Here is a 13,013-nt window from a genome sequence, read left to right on the forward strand (position 1 = left end):
GGATTGTTCCTGTGCTCAGCCCGGATGGAGCAAGGATGGGATGTTCCAGCTGCTGCAAAGTCCCTGGGAAGCACAAGCCAAGCGCTGGGAGGGAAAAGGAAAATATTCCAGCCTCAGAAGGATCCCTGCAGGTTCTGAGGAGCCCCAGCCTCCCCCTGCCCCATCTTTGTGGATGGGGGGAACAGCTCCAGCTGCACAAACCTGGAGCACTGCCCCATCCCTGGCAGTGTCCCAGGCCAGCTTGGAGCAAGCTGGGACAGTGAAAGGTGTCCCTGTCCCCGGGGATGAGCTGTAAGGTCCCTTCCCAGCCAAACCATTCCAGGATCCCGTGAAACGGCCTTGGCTTCCCCCTGCTCCTCTGCTGCTCTCCAGGGAGGCAGAGGACCCTCCCCTCCCTGCAGGGACACGGGGCACTGCTGTCCCCATCCCAGGTGACATTTCCTGGGGCTCATTCCCTGCTCCCTTCCCGGCAGGAGGTGAGGGGGAGCTGCCAGCCCAGTCCTGGGCCCCTCCGGACAGCGACAGGAGTTTGGGATCTGGGATCATCTCATTCCCCAGGATCCCACCACCCTGGGATGGGAATTCTGGGCTGTCTGAGCGGCCCCAAATCCCAGATCACCCCCTCCTGCCTCAGCATGGCTTTCCCAGCCCTTATCCACCAGCTTTTCCTGGTCAATATTTACACTCCGCCTTTCCCAAGGAATTCTTGGTGCCTCCTCCATGCCCGGCACGCTGCCAAGGGGAGGGAGGGCATCGCCACCGGGTCACATCTGCACCTCCCAGAGCAAACTCCAAACTTTCCCTGGCAGCAGGGGCCCCTCGGGAGCCGTGGGTGTGGCCACGTGCTCCTGGAGGAAAGTTTCTCCTCCGTTTTTGTGATTAATTCCTTCCTCCCACCACAGCCACCCGCAATCCCATCTATATCCATGGCTCCCCACTCCTCCTCAGCTGTAAAATATTTATAAATCCCTACATTAGGGCCCTTTTTCTTTTTTTTTTTTCTTTTTTTCCTGCCTTTTTTTTTTTTTTTTCCCTTTCTCCCCTGCCGGGCTCCCCGGCTCTGCTGAGCTTCAGGAACTGCTTCATTTCCATAAATCTCGGGGAAGCTGTGAGGAATAATTTCGGTTTTTGCTCGGGGAATGCGCTGCTTTTTTTAATTGCACTCATCTGCAGCTCCTTAGCAATGCATTATTGATGGTTATTATTCCAATAAAGGAGCCGTTCCTGGGTTTGTTGCACTTGGAAATGTGTCTGGTTTTCCCTATTCCCTCTTTATTCCTGTTTTGGCAAGAGGTCACCTTTGCATCCAATATTTTCCTACTCATTTTCACCCCTTTTTTGGGTATTTCACACCTTTTTTTGGTATTTCATACCTTTTTTGGTATTTCATACCTTTTTTGGGTATTTCACCCCTCTTTTGGATATTTCATCCCTTTTTTTTGATATTTCACCTTTCTTTTGGGTATTTCATCCCTTTTTTGGGTATTTCACCTCTCTTTTGGATATTTCACCCCCTTTTTTTTAGTATTTCTCTCCTCTTTTGAGTATTTCATCCCTTTTTTGGGTATTTCATCCCTTTCATGGATATTTCACCCCTCTTTTGGGTATTTCACTCCTTTCTTTTTGGTATTTCACCCCTCTTTTGGGTATTTCCCTCATCTTTCGGGTGGCACCACAGCTTTGCCCTGTGGCATCAACACCGGTGATGTCCCCTTATTGTCACCCAGCCTCCCAAAGCACCTGAAGGTGGGGTTAGAGAGGAAATCGACCTTTCTGAGAGCAGGAATCGAGAGGATCCTGGAGGATGGGAATGTCTGGAAGCTCCTGGTGGCTTTGCTGGAGCTCCACGTGTGGCACAGGGGCTTGCGCCGCCGGTTTGGCCTCCAAATTTTGGATTTTGGGAGTTTTTCTCTTGGGCCTTTGGATTTTTTTCTCTTGGGCCTTTGGAAAAGCCGCTCCCTACCCCAAAACTTTGTGAAGACGACAAAATTGACCCTGCTGGGGTCATCCCTGCCTTTGCTGCCGCATCCCAGGATTTCACCTCCATTCTCTGCGGGGTCACCCGGATCCAGGTGGGACCAAGAGCATCTCCAGCTCTTCCAGCACCTTCTCCTCTCATCCCCGGAGGGAAGAACGGTCCCAAAGTAGGGCTCGGGGGCTCCCCCGCCTCCCCGGCTCGGGGCTGACAGCTCGGGAGTGACGGGCAGAGCGTTTTTCTCCCTCTCCCTCGCTGTCACTTCGCTCCCCTCCCTTTCAGCACCGCCCACCGCGCTGTCACCGCCGGCAGCGGGGACTTTCCTCGGGCCCACGAAGGTCCCCGAGCTGTTACCGCGCTGCAAACACCGAGTACAAGGTTCCTCCTTGATGAAACGAGGTCGGAACTGGAGGGATAAAATGTTCATTTCGGGATCTCGGGGGTTTTCCCTGGAGTTGTTTCCCTGGGAGTTGCTGGGGAGGGGAATGGGGGGATCCATGGAGAAGCACGGATCCAGCATCCTGGGATTCCTCCTCATCCAGCCCAGAGGCTCCTCCTGAGCTGTCACAAATTTTGGGGGTTTAATAACGGGCCCTAAACAAATTTAAATCCTGCCATGCTTCCAACCGGGGATGTGCAGGGATGGGCAAGGGGAAGGCTCGGAGGCACTTTGGTGATGAATTCTGTAGGTGAGCAAACAATTTCATCTCCTAATTACAGCCATAAAGCAAAAATCCCTCCCAATCCCCAAATTCCTCCTCTGGCGTTTTCCCTTCTCCTGTCAAGGTCCTTTTCCCTGATGAAGGAGCTGCTTAATTAGGAATTAACGGGGCTGTTGGAGTAATTGGGAGCAGGAACGGGCTAGGAGAGGTTCATTAGTGTGGTGATGGGTAATTAGCAGTTCCGTGGCTTCGGTAATTTTTTTTTGGGGGTGTCTCCAAAGGCCTTGGAGTGAGGGGAAGGCCGGGAGCAGAGCAGGGAATTGGTGTGGATGCCATGGGACCGGGATGGGACCTTTTCCATTGGCATCCCAAACCCCAGGCAAGAATCCAAGCCTTGAACGGGCACCTCTGAGTGCTGCAGCTCAGGGATGAGCAGGGAGAGGGAAAAGAGGCAGAAAAAGCAGGAAAAATCCCTTCAATCCCCTTTGCATCTCCAGCTCCGTGGTCCCTGCAGTGCCCCCAGGACCCCGCGGCATTCCCGGCAGAGCCTCTCCGGGGTTTATTTATCCCCGAGCAGTCACAGCGCTGCTGCTGCCGCTCCTCTCCCTATATTTAGCCCTTGAATGGAGAGAGATTTCACAGACGCCTGACTCTGCCTTGTGCTCCAAAGTCACTCAGTGTTTCCATGAGAAACCCGGGGGGTCCAATCCGGAGCTCGGTGACAAAATTCTTCCCCAAATCCTTCTCCAAAATCCTTCCCAAAATTCTATTCCAAAATCCTTCACCAAAATCTTTCCCCGCGTATTCCAGCGGCGCTGGATTTACCCCGTCCGCCCCCTCCGGGGATGAGATCAGGATCTGGCCCCAGGTTTTGATGGGTTTGTAACTTGGCTGATACAACTCGGCTGATTTAATTCATTTTTCGGGCTAAAAAACTCCACCTACAAGTTCCCAGCCTAGGAGGCATTAAAAGCAAATTAATCCAAATATTAGAGGCTGGGTTTAAAGGGAAATCATCAGGGAAGACAGATTTTTTTTTTTCTTTTTTCATTCTTTTATTTTTAGGGAAGAACTTAGGGGAGAAGTTTTCTGTTTTGGGGTTATTTCTTTTACCTTGGTGATGCTGGGTCTTCTTGAGGCCTGTCACTGCCCACTGCTCTGCTTCGCTTCCAGAGCAGCCAGAAAAGCATTGGGAGAAGGAAAGAGGTGGCAAAAATCAGGATAACAGGCGAGATTCCCATGGGGATTTAGGGCCTTGATGGAGAACTTGGGTGCTACTGGTCACTGGGGGAGTTTGGCTGATTTTCCAGGGAATGGGAAGGGAGAGGCCTTTGGGATGTGGTGGGGATCCAGAGGAGTCTGCAACAGGTGCTGGGTGCAAGGAATGAGAGAAATCCATGCAGGAATCCACTCAGAAATCCATCTGTGAATCCACCTGGGAATCCACCCATGAATCCACTCAGGAATCCATCTGGGAATCCCCCCAAGAATCCCTCCTGCGCCCAGGAGAGAGCTCCTGGCTGGATCCCAGCTGGGAAAGGGGATTTGGCCCCTGCATCCATGGCCAGAGCATGGAAAAAAAGGGAATAAACCCCAATTCAGCTGTGACCCGAGGAGGATGAGGAGGACAAAGGCTCAGCACAGCCCTTGGCCCTGCAGGGATTCCCAGTGGGATCCAGAATCTCCCTCAGAGCTCTCCTGTGAGCTCCTGACAAGAGTCAAACCAGCCTGTACCCATTGTCACCCCAAATCCAGCCTGTCCCCACTGTCACCCCAAACCAGCCTGTCCCTGTTGTCAGCCCAAATCCAGCCTGTACCCATTGTCACCCCAAATCCAGCTTGTCCCCAGTGTCACCCCAAAATCCAGCTTGTCCCCAGTGTCACCCCAAACCAGCCTGTCCCCAGTGTCACCCCAAATCCAGCCTGTCCCCATTGTCACCCCAAATCCAGCCTGTCCCTGTTGTCACCCCAAATCCAGCCTGTCCCCATTGTCACCCCAAATCCAGCCTGTCCCCAGTGCTACCCCCGTGCTCTGGGGTTGTGTCCTTCTCCTCCCTGCTCTGGGTGCAGTGTGGGGACACCTCTGTCACCACCCCGGGGGTGGCCAAGCCACCAGGAGGAGCAGGTGGCCTGTGGCTGAAGGGGGTGGAGCAGGAGGGAAGCAGAGACACACACAGAGGGTCCCAAAATATTCTGTGAAGGAATTTTTCCCATCTGCAGCTTGTGGGGACAGCTTGGTGCTGGCTTGGAGGTGACACTCCTGCTCCTGCCAGGATTTTCCTTTTTCCTCCATGTGCTTCTCTTTAAACATGGCCTGGAAGAAGCTCTGGGGCTGTTCATGGTTCTGTTCAGGAATCACCACACAGGAATCACATTTCTCACACGAATTTTGGCTGCTCCCTCCCGCAGCCACTGCCCCGGGTGGAAAATCTGCTTTTCCCCCCATTTCAACCCAAACCCAGGAACATGAGGAGGCTGCAAATTCCCAGCATAGCCGAGCTGCCCTGCTCACACGGCTTCCCTGAGGCAGGAAGGCTGATTTCCTTCCAGGAGCCAGAATCCAGATGGTCAGAGATTCCTTCCAAGCTCCCAGAACCTGTTGGAAAAGGCCATTATGTCTCAATAGCAGTTTTGCATTGGAAGTGGTGCCTGCCAGCTGCTCCAACACCTCTTTTCCAAGCTGTTCCATGCTCACCGAGACCCAGTCTGGTCAGGGCTGGCAGATTTTGGTGGAGGAATAAAATCCCTGGGTTTATTCCCATTTTTTTCTGTGTCAGGCAAACGTGGAGCGGTTCAGTGGAAGAGGCCTGAGTTTGGTTTTTGAGACTCGTTGTCCTTGTCATGAGAATCCCTAGCCCCGAAATATTTTATTTTCAGTAGGAATATTTTATTTTATTTTATTTTCAGTAAGAATAACCCTGTGAACTCCCAAGTAGGAATTGAGGAGGAATTTCAAGCCCAGGGCATTTTCCTCTTCCCAAAGCTTGGAAGGATGCGGAGATGGAATTAAATCCAACATGGGCAGCTCTAATGTAATTTAGATGACTCCAAACAACATTCCCTGCTCCAAAACAACCCCTGGATCAGCTCAGCTGAGCAGGAAGGTCCATCCCGGTCAAGTGAGGGAAGGATTTTGATGGAAAATGTTATGGAAATTAATTCCCAGGCTTGGGCTCCACATGCAGGCCCAGCTCTGGCCTGTGCAGCACCTCAGGGCCTGGGGGCCTCGGGATGTGGAATTATGGAGGTGCAGGCCCCCAAGGGGAAAAAAAACTCTTGAGTGCGCTAATGAGGGGTTAATGAGGGGCTAATGAGGGGCTGTGGCCGTTCCACTGGTTTAACTGGAAGTGCTGGAGCCCAAACTGGGCCTCGGGAGGGGATTATTGAAGGCGCCCCCTCCCTGCCCTGTTGGGCCCGGGGCCGCCGCCTGTGGGCAGCAGGGCCAGAGCTTTTTCCTGCTTTGGGAAGGATTCCATGAGGGATTTTATCCGGGTTCCTTTAAAAAAAGGGGTGAGGGTGGGATCTGGGGTAGGGGGGGTTGGTCATGCTGGACCCTGGTGGCTCTCAGGGTGATGGTGGCCCATGAGGGGACAGGGTGGGTCAGACCCGGGGATCAACACCAAAACCGCTAAAACCCCACAAAGAACCCCAATTTTGCCACAGGTCACAAAGTTCCTTCTGCCTCCCACACACCTGGAGTGGGGAGGCGGTTGGACATGAGGGTGCTCTCGCTTTATGGGGTGCCCACACTGCCCGTGGGGGTCCCCACATTACCCAAAAGTGATGGTGGCCCATGAGGGGACAGGGTGGGTCAGACCCAGGGACCAACACCAAAACCACTAAAACCCCACAAAACCCCCCAATTTTGCCCCAGGTCACAGAGTTCCTTCTGCCTCCTCCACACCTGGAGTGGGGAGAGGGTTGGACATGAGGGTGCCCTTGCTTTTTGGAGTCCCCACACTGCCTGTCGGGTCCCCACATTATTTGGGGTCGCACCCCCTGTTCTGCCCGTGGGGTCCTCCCACTGTTTGGGGTGCAAATGTTCTCTTGTCCTGGGGGGTCCCTAAACTTTCTGGGGGTGCATCCCCCCCAGTCTTCCCAGGGGGTCCCCAAATTGCCTGGGGGTGTCCTTATCCTTTCTGGGGGTGCACCCACTGGCTTGTCCAGTGTGTCCCCACCCTGTATGGGAATCCCCATATTGCCTAGGGGTGTCCCCATTCTTCTCAGAGGTGTCCCCATCCTGCCTGGTTGTTCCCATATTGCCTGGGAGTGTCCCCACTATTCCCGGAGGTGTCCCCATCCTGCCTGGGAGTCCCCACCCTGCCTGGGAGTCCCCATATTGCCTGGGGGTGTTCCCATTCTTCTCGGAGGTGTCCCCATCCTGCCTGGGGATCCCCATTTTCCCAGGGGTGTCCTCACCCTGCCTGGGGATCCCCATTTTCCCAGAGGTGTCCCCACATTGCCCAGGGCTGTCCCCACCCTTTCCAGGCGTGCACCCCCCACTCTGCCCATGGGCTCCTGCCCCAGTTTGGGGTCCCCCCCACCCCGCTGTCCCCCCTGGCCGTGCCCTTCACCCCGTTCCTTTCCCCGTCCCCCTTAAGCAGCCGTCGGGGCGTGCAGCCACCTTAAGGGAGCCCCTCCCCCGGCGGGCTGGGACGAGCCCTCCCCCTCCCTGTCCGCCGTCCCCTCCCTCGCCGGCCCGGCCCCGCACGGCCCCGCACGGCACGGGGGTTGCCATGACAAGCATTTTCTCCCGTTAGCTCCGGGACCGCTCCCCCTCCATCCCATGGCCAGTCGCGGGGGCTCCGCCGCCAGCCGGGCGCCGTGGGACCGGAGCCGGTGAGTGCGCGAGGGGACCCCGCCAGCGAGCGGGGTACGGGGGTCCCCAGGGGGGCTTGGAGGTGTTGGGGACACTGCGGGGACGCACGGGAGTGGCGTGGAGGGGACGCGGAGTGGGTTCTTTGTAGGAGCGGGGGGCGCGGGTGGGTGGGAGCATCGCTGTCCCCGCTGTGCCGGGCGGGTGGGGCGCGGGCAGCGGGGATTTCACCGCCCCGCTCCGTCCCAGTGCAGCAGGTGGGATGGGGGGGACTCGGCGTGGGGTCCTACATCACGGGGGGGCTCGGTGTGGGAGCCCCCCGACCCCAACCCCACGTGGGAGAGGTGGGGTGGTGGGGTGACCGCGGTCCGGCCGCTCTGGGGCGTGGGCGGCTGCGGGGCGTGCAGCCCCCAAACATCTTGTGGGGGGCAAGCCCGGCAGCCCCCCGGTATTTGGGGTGGGGGAGGACGCTCCGGTCGGATCCTACAACTTGTTGCCCGCCCTTGAGGCGGCTGGCGGGGGGCGCGGGGGTTCCCGGTCGCGCGTGTTGCTGGATTTTTTGGGAGGCAGCGAGTTGTGGCATTGCGGGGAGGAGGAGGATGAGGATGATGGAGGAAGGAAGAGGCGGGGGAAGGGGAGGGGGGCTTGCGGCAGCCCAAGGACAGAGCGGGGAAGGTGCTGCGTGGGTGGGTTTGGGGTGGTTTTTCCCCACCTGTGGGGCAGAAAAGGGGGCTGCTCCCTGCCTGGAGTGGGGTGACTCGGGTGGGGGGCGGTGGGAAGGGTGGGATGCGGTGGGGAGGTGCGTGGGGGTTGCCCACGCCACGGCTGGGCACGTCCCCCTCCTGCCTGCACCAATCCAGCTGGGCAGAGCCACGGCTCTCAGAGAAAACAGGAGTGGGGAGGCGGAAAATAAATTAAAAAATAAATCAGGAAATCTATTGGAAGCCCCGCCAGGCTCTGGCCTCGTCCGCCTCCTCCTGCCTCTGCCCTCAGCGCTCTCCCTGCATCCCAGCCCCGGCTCCGGAGCCTCCGAGCATCCCTGGCCTGGCTCGGTGGGTCCGTGCCCCCCGTGGGCTGCCCGGCGGCGGGGGCGGGGGGGCTGTGCGGAGCTGGGTGGTCCCTCCCTGCTTCGCCAGAGGCGAGTGGAGATGTTGGGAGGGGAGGAGGGACAATAGGTTATTGTGCTCTTATCTCTGGAGACCTGAGCTTGGGTGGGGGTTTGCATTGCGAAGCTCAAACCAGTGCAGCCAGTTTCTGCCCGTGGCCGTGGACCGGCAGCCCTGGACGTGGGTGGACGGGCAGGAGCAGAGGGCAGCGACCTGGGGTGGAGGTGAGTGCTCGGAGCTCGCCATGGAGCACCCAGAGCCATCCTAGGGCCGGGGGGACCCCGAGCTGAGCCCCCCACCCCAAACCCCCCGGGGCTGCGTGGGCAAGGCAGGGGCTGCACCGCTGCCTGCGCCCTGCCTGGCTCCAGACACTGCCCTCAATCTTTCGCTTCTCTGAGCACTGAAACGCACCTAAATTATTAAATCATGAGCGAGAGAGGCTGACGCCCCCGCGCTCCGCCAGCCCCACCCCGCCGCGCCCCGGGGATCCCTCCCCAGCCCTGGGCTTCCCTCCCCGGCTGCCCGCTCAGGTGACCCCCCCGGAACCCTCCCCACGGGCTGCCTGGCGGCTCAGGGGGGCTGCAGGTGCCCCTCGGATCTGAGGGGGGCAGGACCCTTCCTCAGCGATGGGCGCTGGGGGGGCTTGGAGGCCAAATCGCTCCCTGTGACTCCCTGGGGCCGGGCTGGATCGCCTCGGGTGCGTGGATGGCCGTGGCACGGGCAAGGTGCCGGGATGGGGCAGGTGGAGCTGGGAAGCGCCCAGGGCAGGAGGCAGCGCTTCCCCATTCCTGCCCTGGCACCGCGCATTCCCCGCGGGCTCCGGCCCCGTCCCGCCCTGGCCGCCGGCGGGGCCGCGGCTGCCGCTCCCCGCCCGAGCCCCGGCTCCTTCCCCGCTTCCTTCCCGCCTGGAAAAGCGCTGGGAAGTGCTGCGAGCGCTGCAGGTAGAGAGGTTTGAGAGGGCGCAGGCTGTTGTTGGGTGTTGGTTTCTTTTCTTTTTTTTTTCTTTTTTTTTTTTTTTTTTTTTTTCCGCTGGCGATGATGACGGAGGGAATTCCCTGCGCTGCCGGCTCGCCGCTCGCGTGCCGTGGGTCCTCATCTCTTCCCGGGGGAATCTGTCGCTGTCACCCGAGCCTTGCGGGAGCCTCCGGAGCTGGGAGCCGCCGTGCCCGAGCCCCCGGGCAGAGGCCGGGCAGGGCGGGGGCAGCCGAAGGGTGGCACAGATCCTCGGGCAGGATGAGTAAGAGCAGGGAGGGACGGCTGCTCCTCTCCACTATTGTTTAGCAGTCGAAAGCGCCGGGGTGGAGCTGAGCCTGGAGTTTCCCCTTGTCCCCAAGCCCTGCGAGACGAGCCCGCTCCTTCCCCGCCCGCCCCTCGCCGGGGCCGCGCGTTCTCCGCGCGTTCCCCGCTCCTCTCTCGGGTTATGTGTTGTTTTGGGGTTTTTTTCCCCCATTTTCCTGTTTCTCCTCCCTGCTAGGCCACGAGCGGAGTTTTCCCGCAGTGGCCACACGCGCCCGTTCCAGCCTGCGGGGATTTGGGGACCCAAATCCCTGCGGTGGGGAGGACTCGCAGCCGCCGCCCGTTTGCTGCTGCTGCTGCTCCCCGTGCAGGGCCCGGCGAAAAGGGCTGGCAGCTCTGGCTTCCTCCTCGCCCACGGCTCCTCCCCGCCGGGCACGGCTGCGCCCTGCTGGGAAAGGAGCCGGCGGAAAACCTGCGGTGAGAGCCCGGGGATTCCGCTGGGCTCCGGGAGCGGCTGGGCAGGGACAGCGAGCCCCGCATGGGAGGCGCGGGGTGAGCGTGGAAATGGGTGCGGGTCCTTTGGGAGGTGACCGATGGTCAGTGTGAACATGGCAATGGGGTGCAGGTCCTTTGGGAGGTGACCAATGGTCAGTGTGGCCGTGGAAATGGGTGTGGGTCCTTTGGGAAGTGACCAATGGTCAGTGTGAACATGGCGATGGGATGCAGGTCCTTTGGGAAGTGACCAATGGTCAGTGTGAACATGGCGATGGGATGCAGGTCCTTTGGGAGGTGACCAGTGGTCAGTGTGGCTGTGGTGATGGATGGGAGGCAGACCCTTGTATGGGAAGTGACCAATGGTCAGTGTGAACATGGCAATGGGATGCAGGTCTTGGATGAGAAGTGACCCATGCTCCATATGGCCATGGCAATGGGAGGTGACCAGTGCTTGGTGTGGCCATGGCAATGGGAGATGACCAGTGCTCGGTGTGACCATGGCAGTGGAAGTGACCAGTGCTCAGTGTGACCATGGTGATGGATGCAGGCCCTTCGATGGGAAGTGGCCACAAGTGGTGCCACTTCCCTGGTGTCCCCCATGTCCTGTGGCCTGCTGGGAACTCCCAGATCCAGGGGCGCTGCAGCATTCCCGGTAAGGAATGGCTGTTCTCACACACCAGAGCGGATCTGGTGTGCAGGGCTGGGAATTTGAACCCATCCCTGTCCCCCTCGTGTTGTGCTGGGTGGGAATAGGGATCTGATGGGTTGTGATGGGACTGGAGATGCTCCTGGGGGAAGCAGCTTTGATGGCAAAGGTGGCAGAGCTGTCCCCAACCTCCCTCCTCTCCACACTGGTGCAGGCAAAGGTGACCAGCTGGGGGACATGCAGGTGACAGGATCCTGCCCAGCCCAGTGATTTTCCAGTGGAAACCACTGGCTTTCCCAGTGACACTGGGACAGGGAATGTGTTTTGGGGTGCAGGGCCAGCCCTGGGGTCCCTGGGAGCAGTCGGGTGACAGCCACAATCCCTGTCACCTCCTACCAGCACCGAGGCCGAGCTAATGAACCCTGTGACTTTGATGTTTTAATTAGTTGCTTTTGGCTTTAATGCACGGGGATAATAGAGTTTCTATGGACCCTGCCCCTCTGCTGGATCATTAGGAAAAGGGAAAAAACACACGAGGTAAGCCTGGGTAGGGACAGGAGGGAAGCTGGAGCCCTGTGGAGTGCATGACACCCACTGGGGTGTCACCCACCCAGCTGGTGACTCTTTTAAACCGCTAATTAAGCACCTTAAATCCTGGGAGAGCTCTCTGTGAGTAAGAGCTGAGTTCAGAGTCCTCCTGCGTTTGTGAGCTTCTGGGAGGGGTCTCAGATTTGAACGTGGGAAGCTGATGCACAGCGAGGCCCCTGGAATCAGGGATTGGGGTTGTGGGATTCCCTTTTGGGGCTGGGGGTGACCAGGCCGCTGTGGCCCAGGCTGGTGGTGAGGGACATGGGGACCCTGGTGGGGTGCTCCTGGGCTGAAAATCCTGGGATTTCTGGATCGTGGCATCAAGTCCTACATGGGGACCTAAATACGGACCAGGAGGGTGCAGGCTGGGGAGGGGACACACACAGCTGTGACACCAGGAGCCCTCTGCCCAAATCCTGCAGCTTCAGAGCAAATGGGATCGATCGTCCATTGTGGGATTGATCATCATGGGATCGATCGTCCATTGTGGGATTGATCATCATGGGATCGATCATCCATTGTGGGATTGATCATCATGGGATCGATCATCCGTTGCCCAGTGCCAATGGGAGCGCTCCTGGCTTCAGGAATTCCTCCCTTCCCTGCAGCACAGGGGCTGTGGCAGCCCCTGGGGCCACACCAGTGCCACATGCGGGGACTGGGCCACACCAGTGCCACGCCAGTGCCACAGTGTGGGGACTGGGCCACACCAGTGCCACACCAGTGCCACACCAGTGTCACACTGCAAGGACCAGGCCTGTCCCCTGCCACCCCCGCCCACTGCGGCCACCCGGGGCCAGGCCCTGGCGTGTCCCCAGCGGGGGGAACTCCTGGCCAGGGCAGCAGCAGCCAAGGGGAAGCTTCGGCCAAGTGTCGGCGTTTTGTGCTGACGGGGAAACTTTTCCTTCGACGCTTCCACGGCAGGGATGAGTCGGCAGCTGGGCTGAGCCGAGCGGGGCGCCGGGGGCGAGGAGCGGCCCCGATTTTGCCATTCCGTGCCGTATCCCCGTGTTTTGGCGCCGCCGAGGCAGCCGTGGGCTGCGGGAAGGAGCAGCGAGCTGTGCCTGGGCAGAGCGCGGCGCGTAGGAGTCCCCACCCGGAAGAGTTTGTCCGGCGGGGCCGGGGAGGGAGGAATCCGATCCCTCCTTTTCCCAGGCTGGGATCCCAGCGCGCTTGGCTCTCCGTGGCCTTGGCCGGCTCCCCGCTGCCGAACCCCCCTCAGCGTGGGTCTGGCCCCTCGCTCATCCCGCCGGGTCGGGAAGGGTCCCGCAGCAGCGATTCCCGACATCTCCTCTTTGTCTGCGGCTCGGAAAGGTCAGCCCTGCCTCGCTCCGTTAAGGAGCTGTAAATAATCCCGCTCCTTGTGCCGCGGGGCCGGCTCCAGGGCTGAGCCCAGCATCCTCCTCCTCCTGCCCGGGCCCAGGAGCCGTGCCAGGGGAGGTGATGCCAGCCCGGGGGGGACGCAGCGCTGCAGAGCCGGGGGGCAGCG

At 59.3% G+C, this 13,013-nt stretch overlaps 1 protein-coding gene across 3 annotated transcripts in view; it reads left to right on the forward strand.

Annotated features, from left to right (window-relative positions):
- Positions 1-7,308: 7,308 nt before the first annotated feature.
- Positions 7,309-13,013, forward strand: part of ATP2B4 (ATPase plasma membrane Ca2+ transporting 4) — a 59,564-nt gene continuing 53,859 nt past the window's right edge. The window contains exon 1 of one of the 3 annotated variants that reach the window (XM_054648741.2): positions 7,309-7,476. The gene's annotated coding sequence lies outside the window, so the exon portion shown is untranslated. Of the gene's footprint in view, positions 7,477-8,382; positions 8,506-13,013 lie in introns of those variants that run through there. The other 2 variants (XM_077190582.1, XM_077190584.1) reach the window with 2 other exon arrangements.

Source organism: Agelaius phoeniceus, chromosome 25 (assembly GCF_051311805.1).
Source record: "Agelaius phoeniceus isolate bAgePho1 chromosome 25, bAgePho1.hap1, whole genome shotgun sequence".
NCBI classification, from domain to species: Eukaryota; Metazoa; Chordata; class Aves; order Passeriformes; family Icteridae; genus Agelaius; species Agelaius phoeniceus.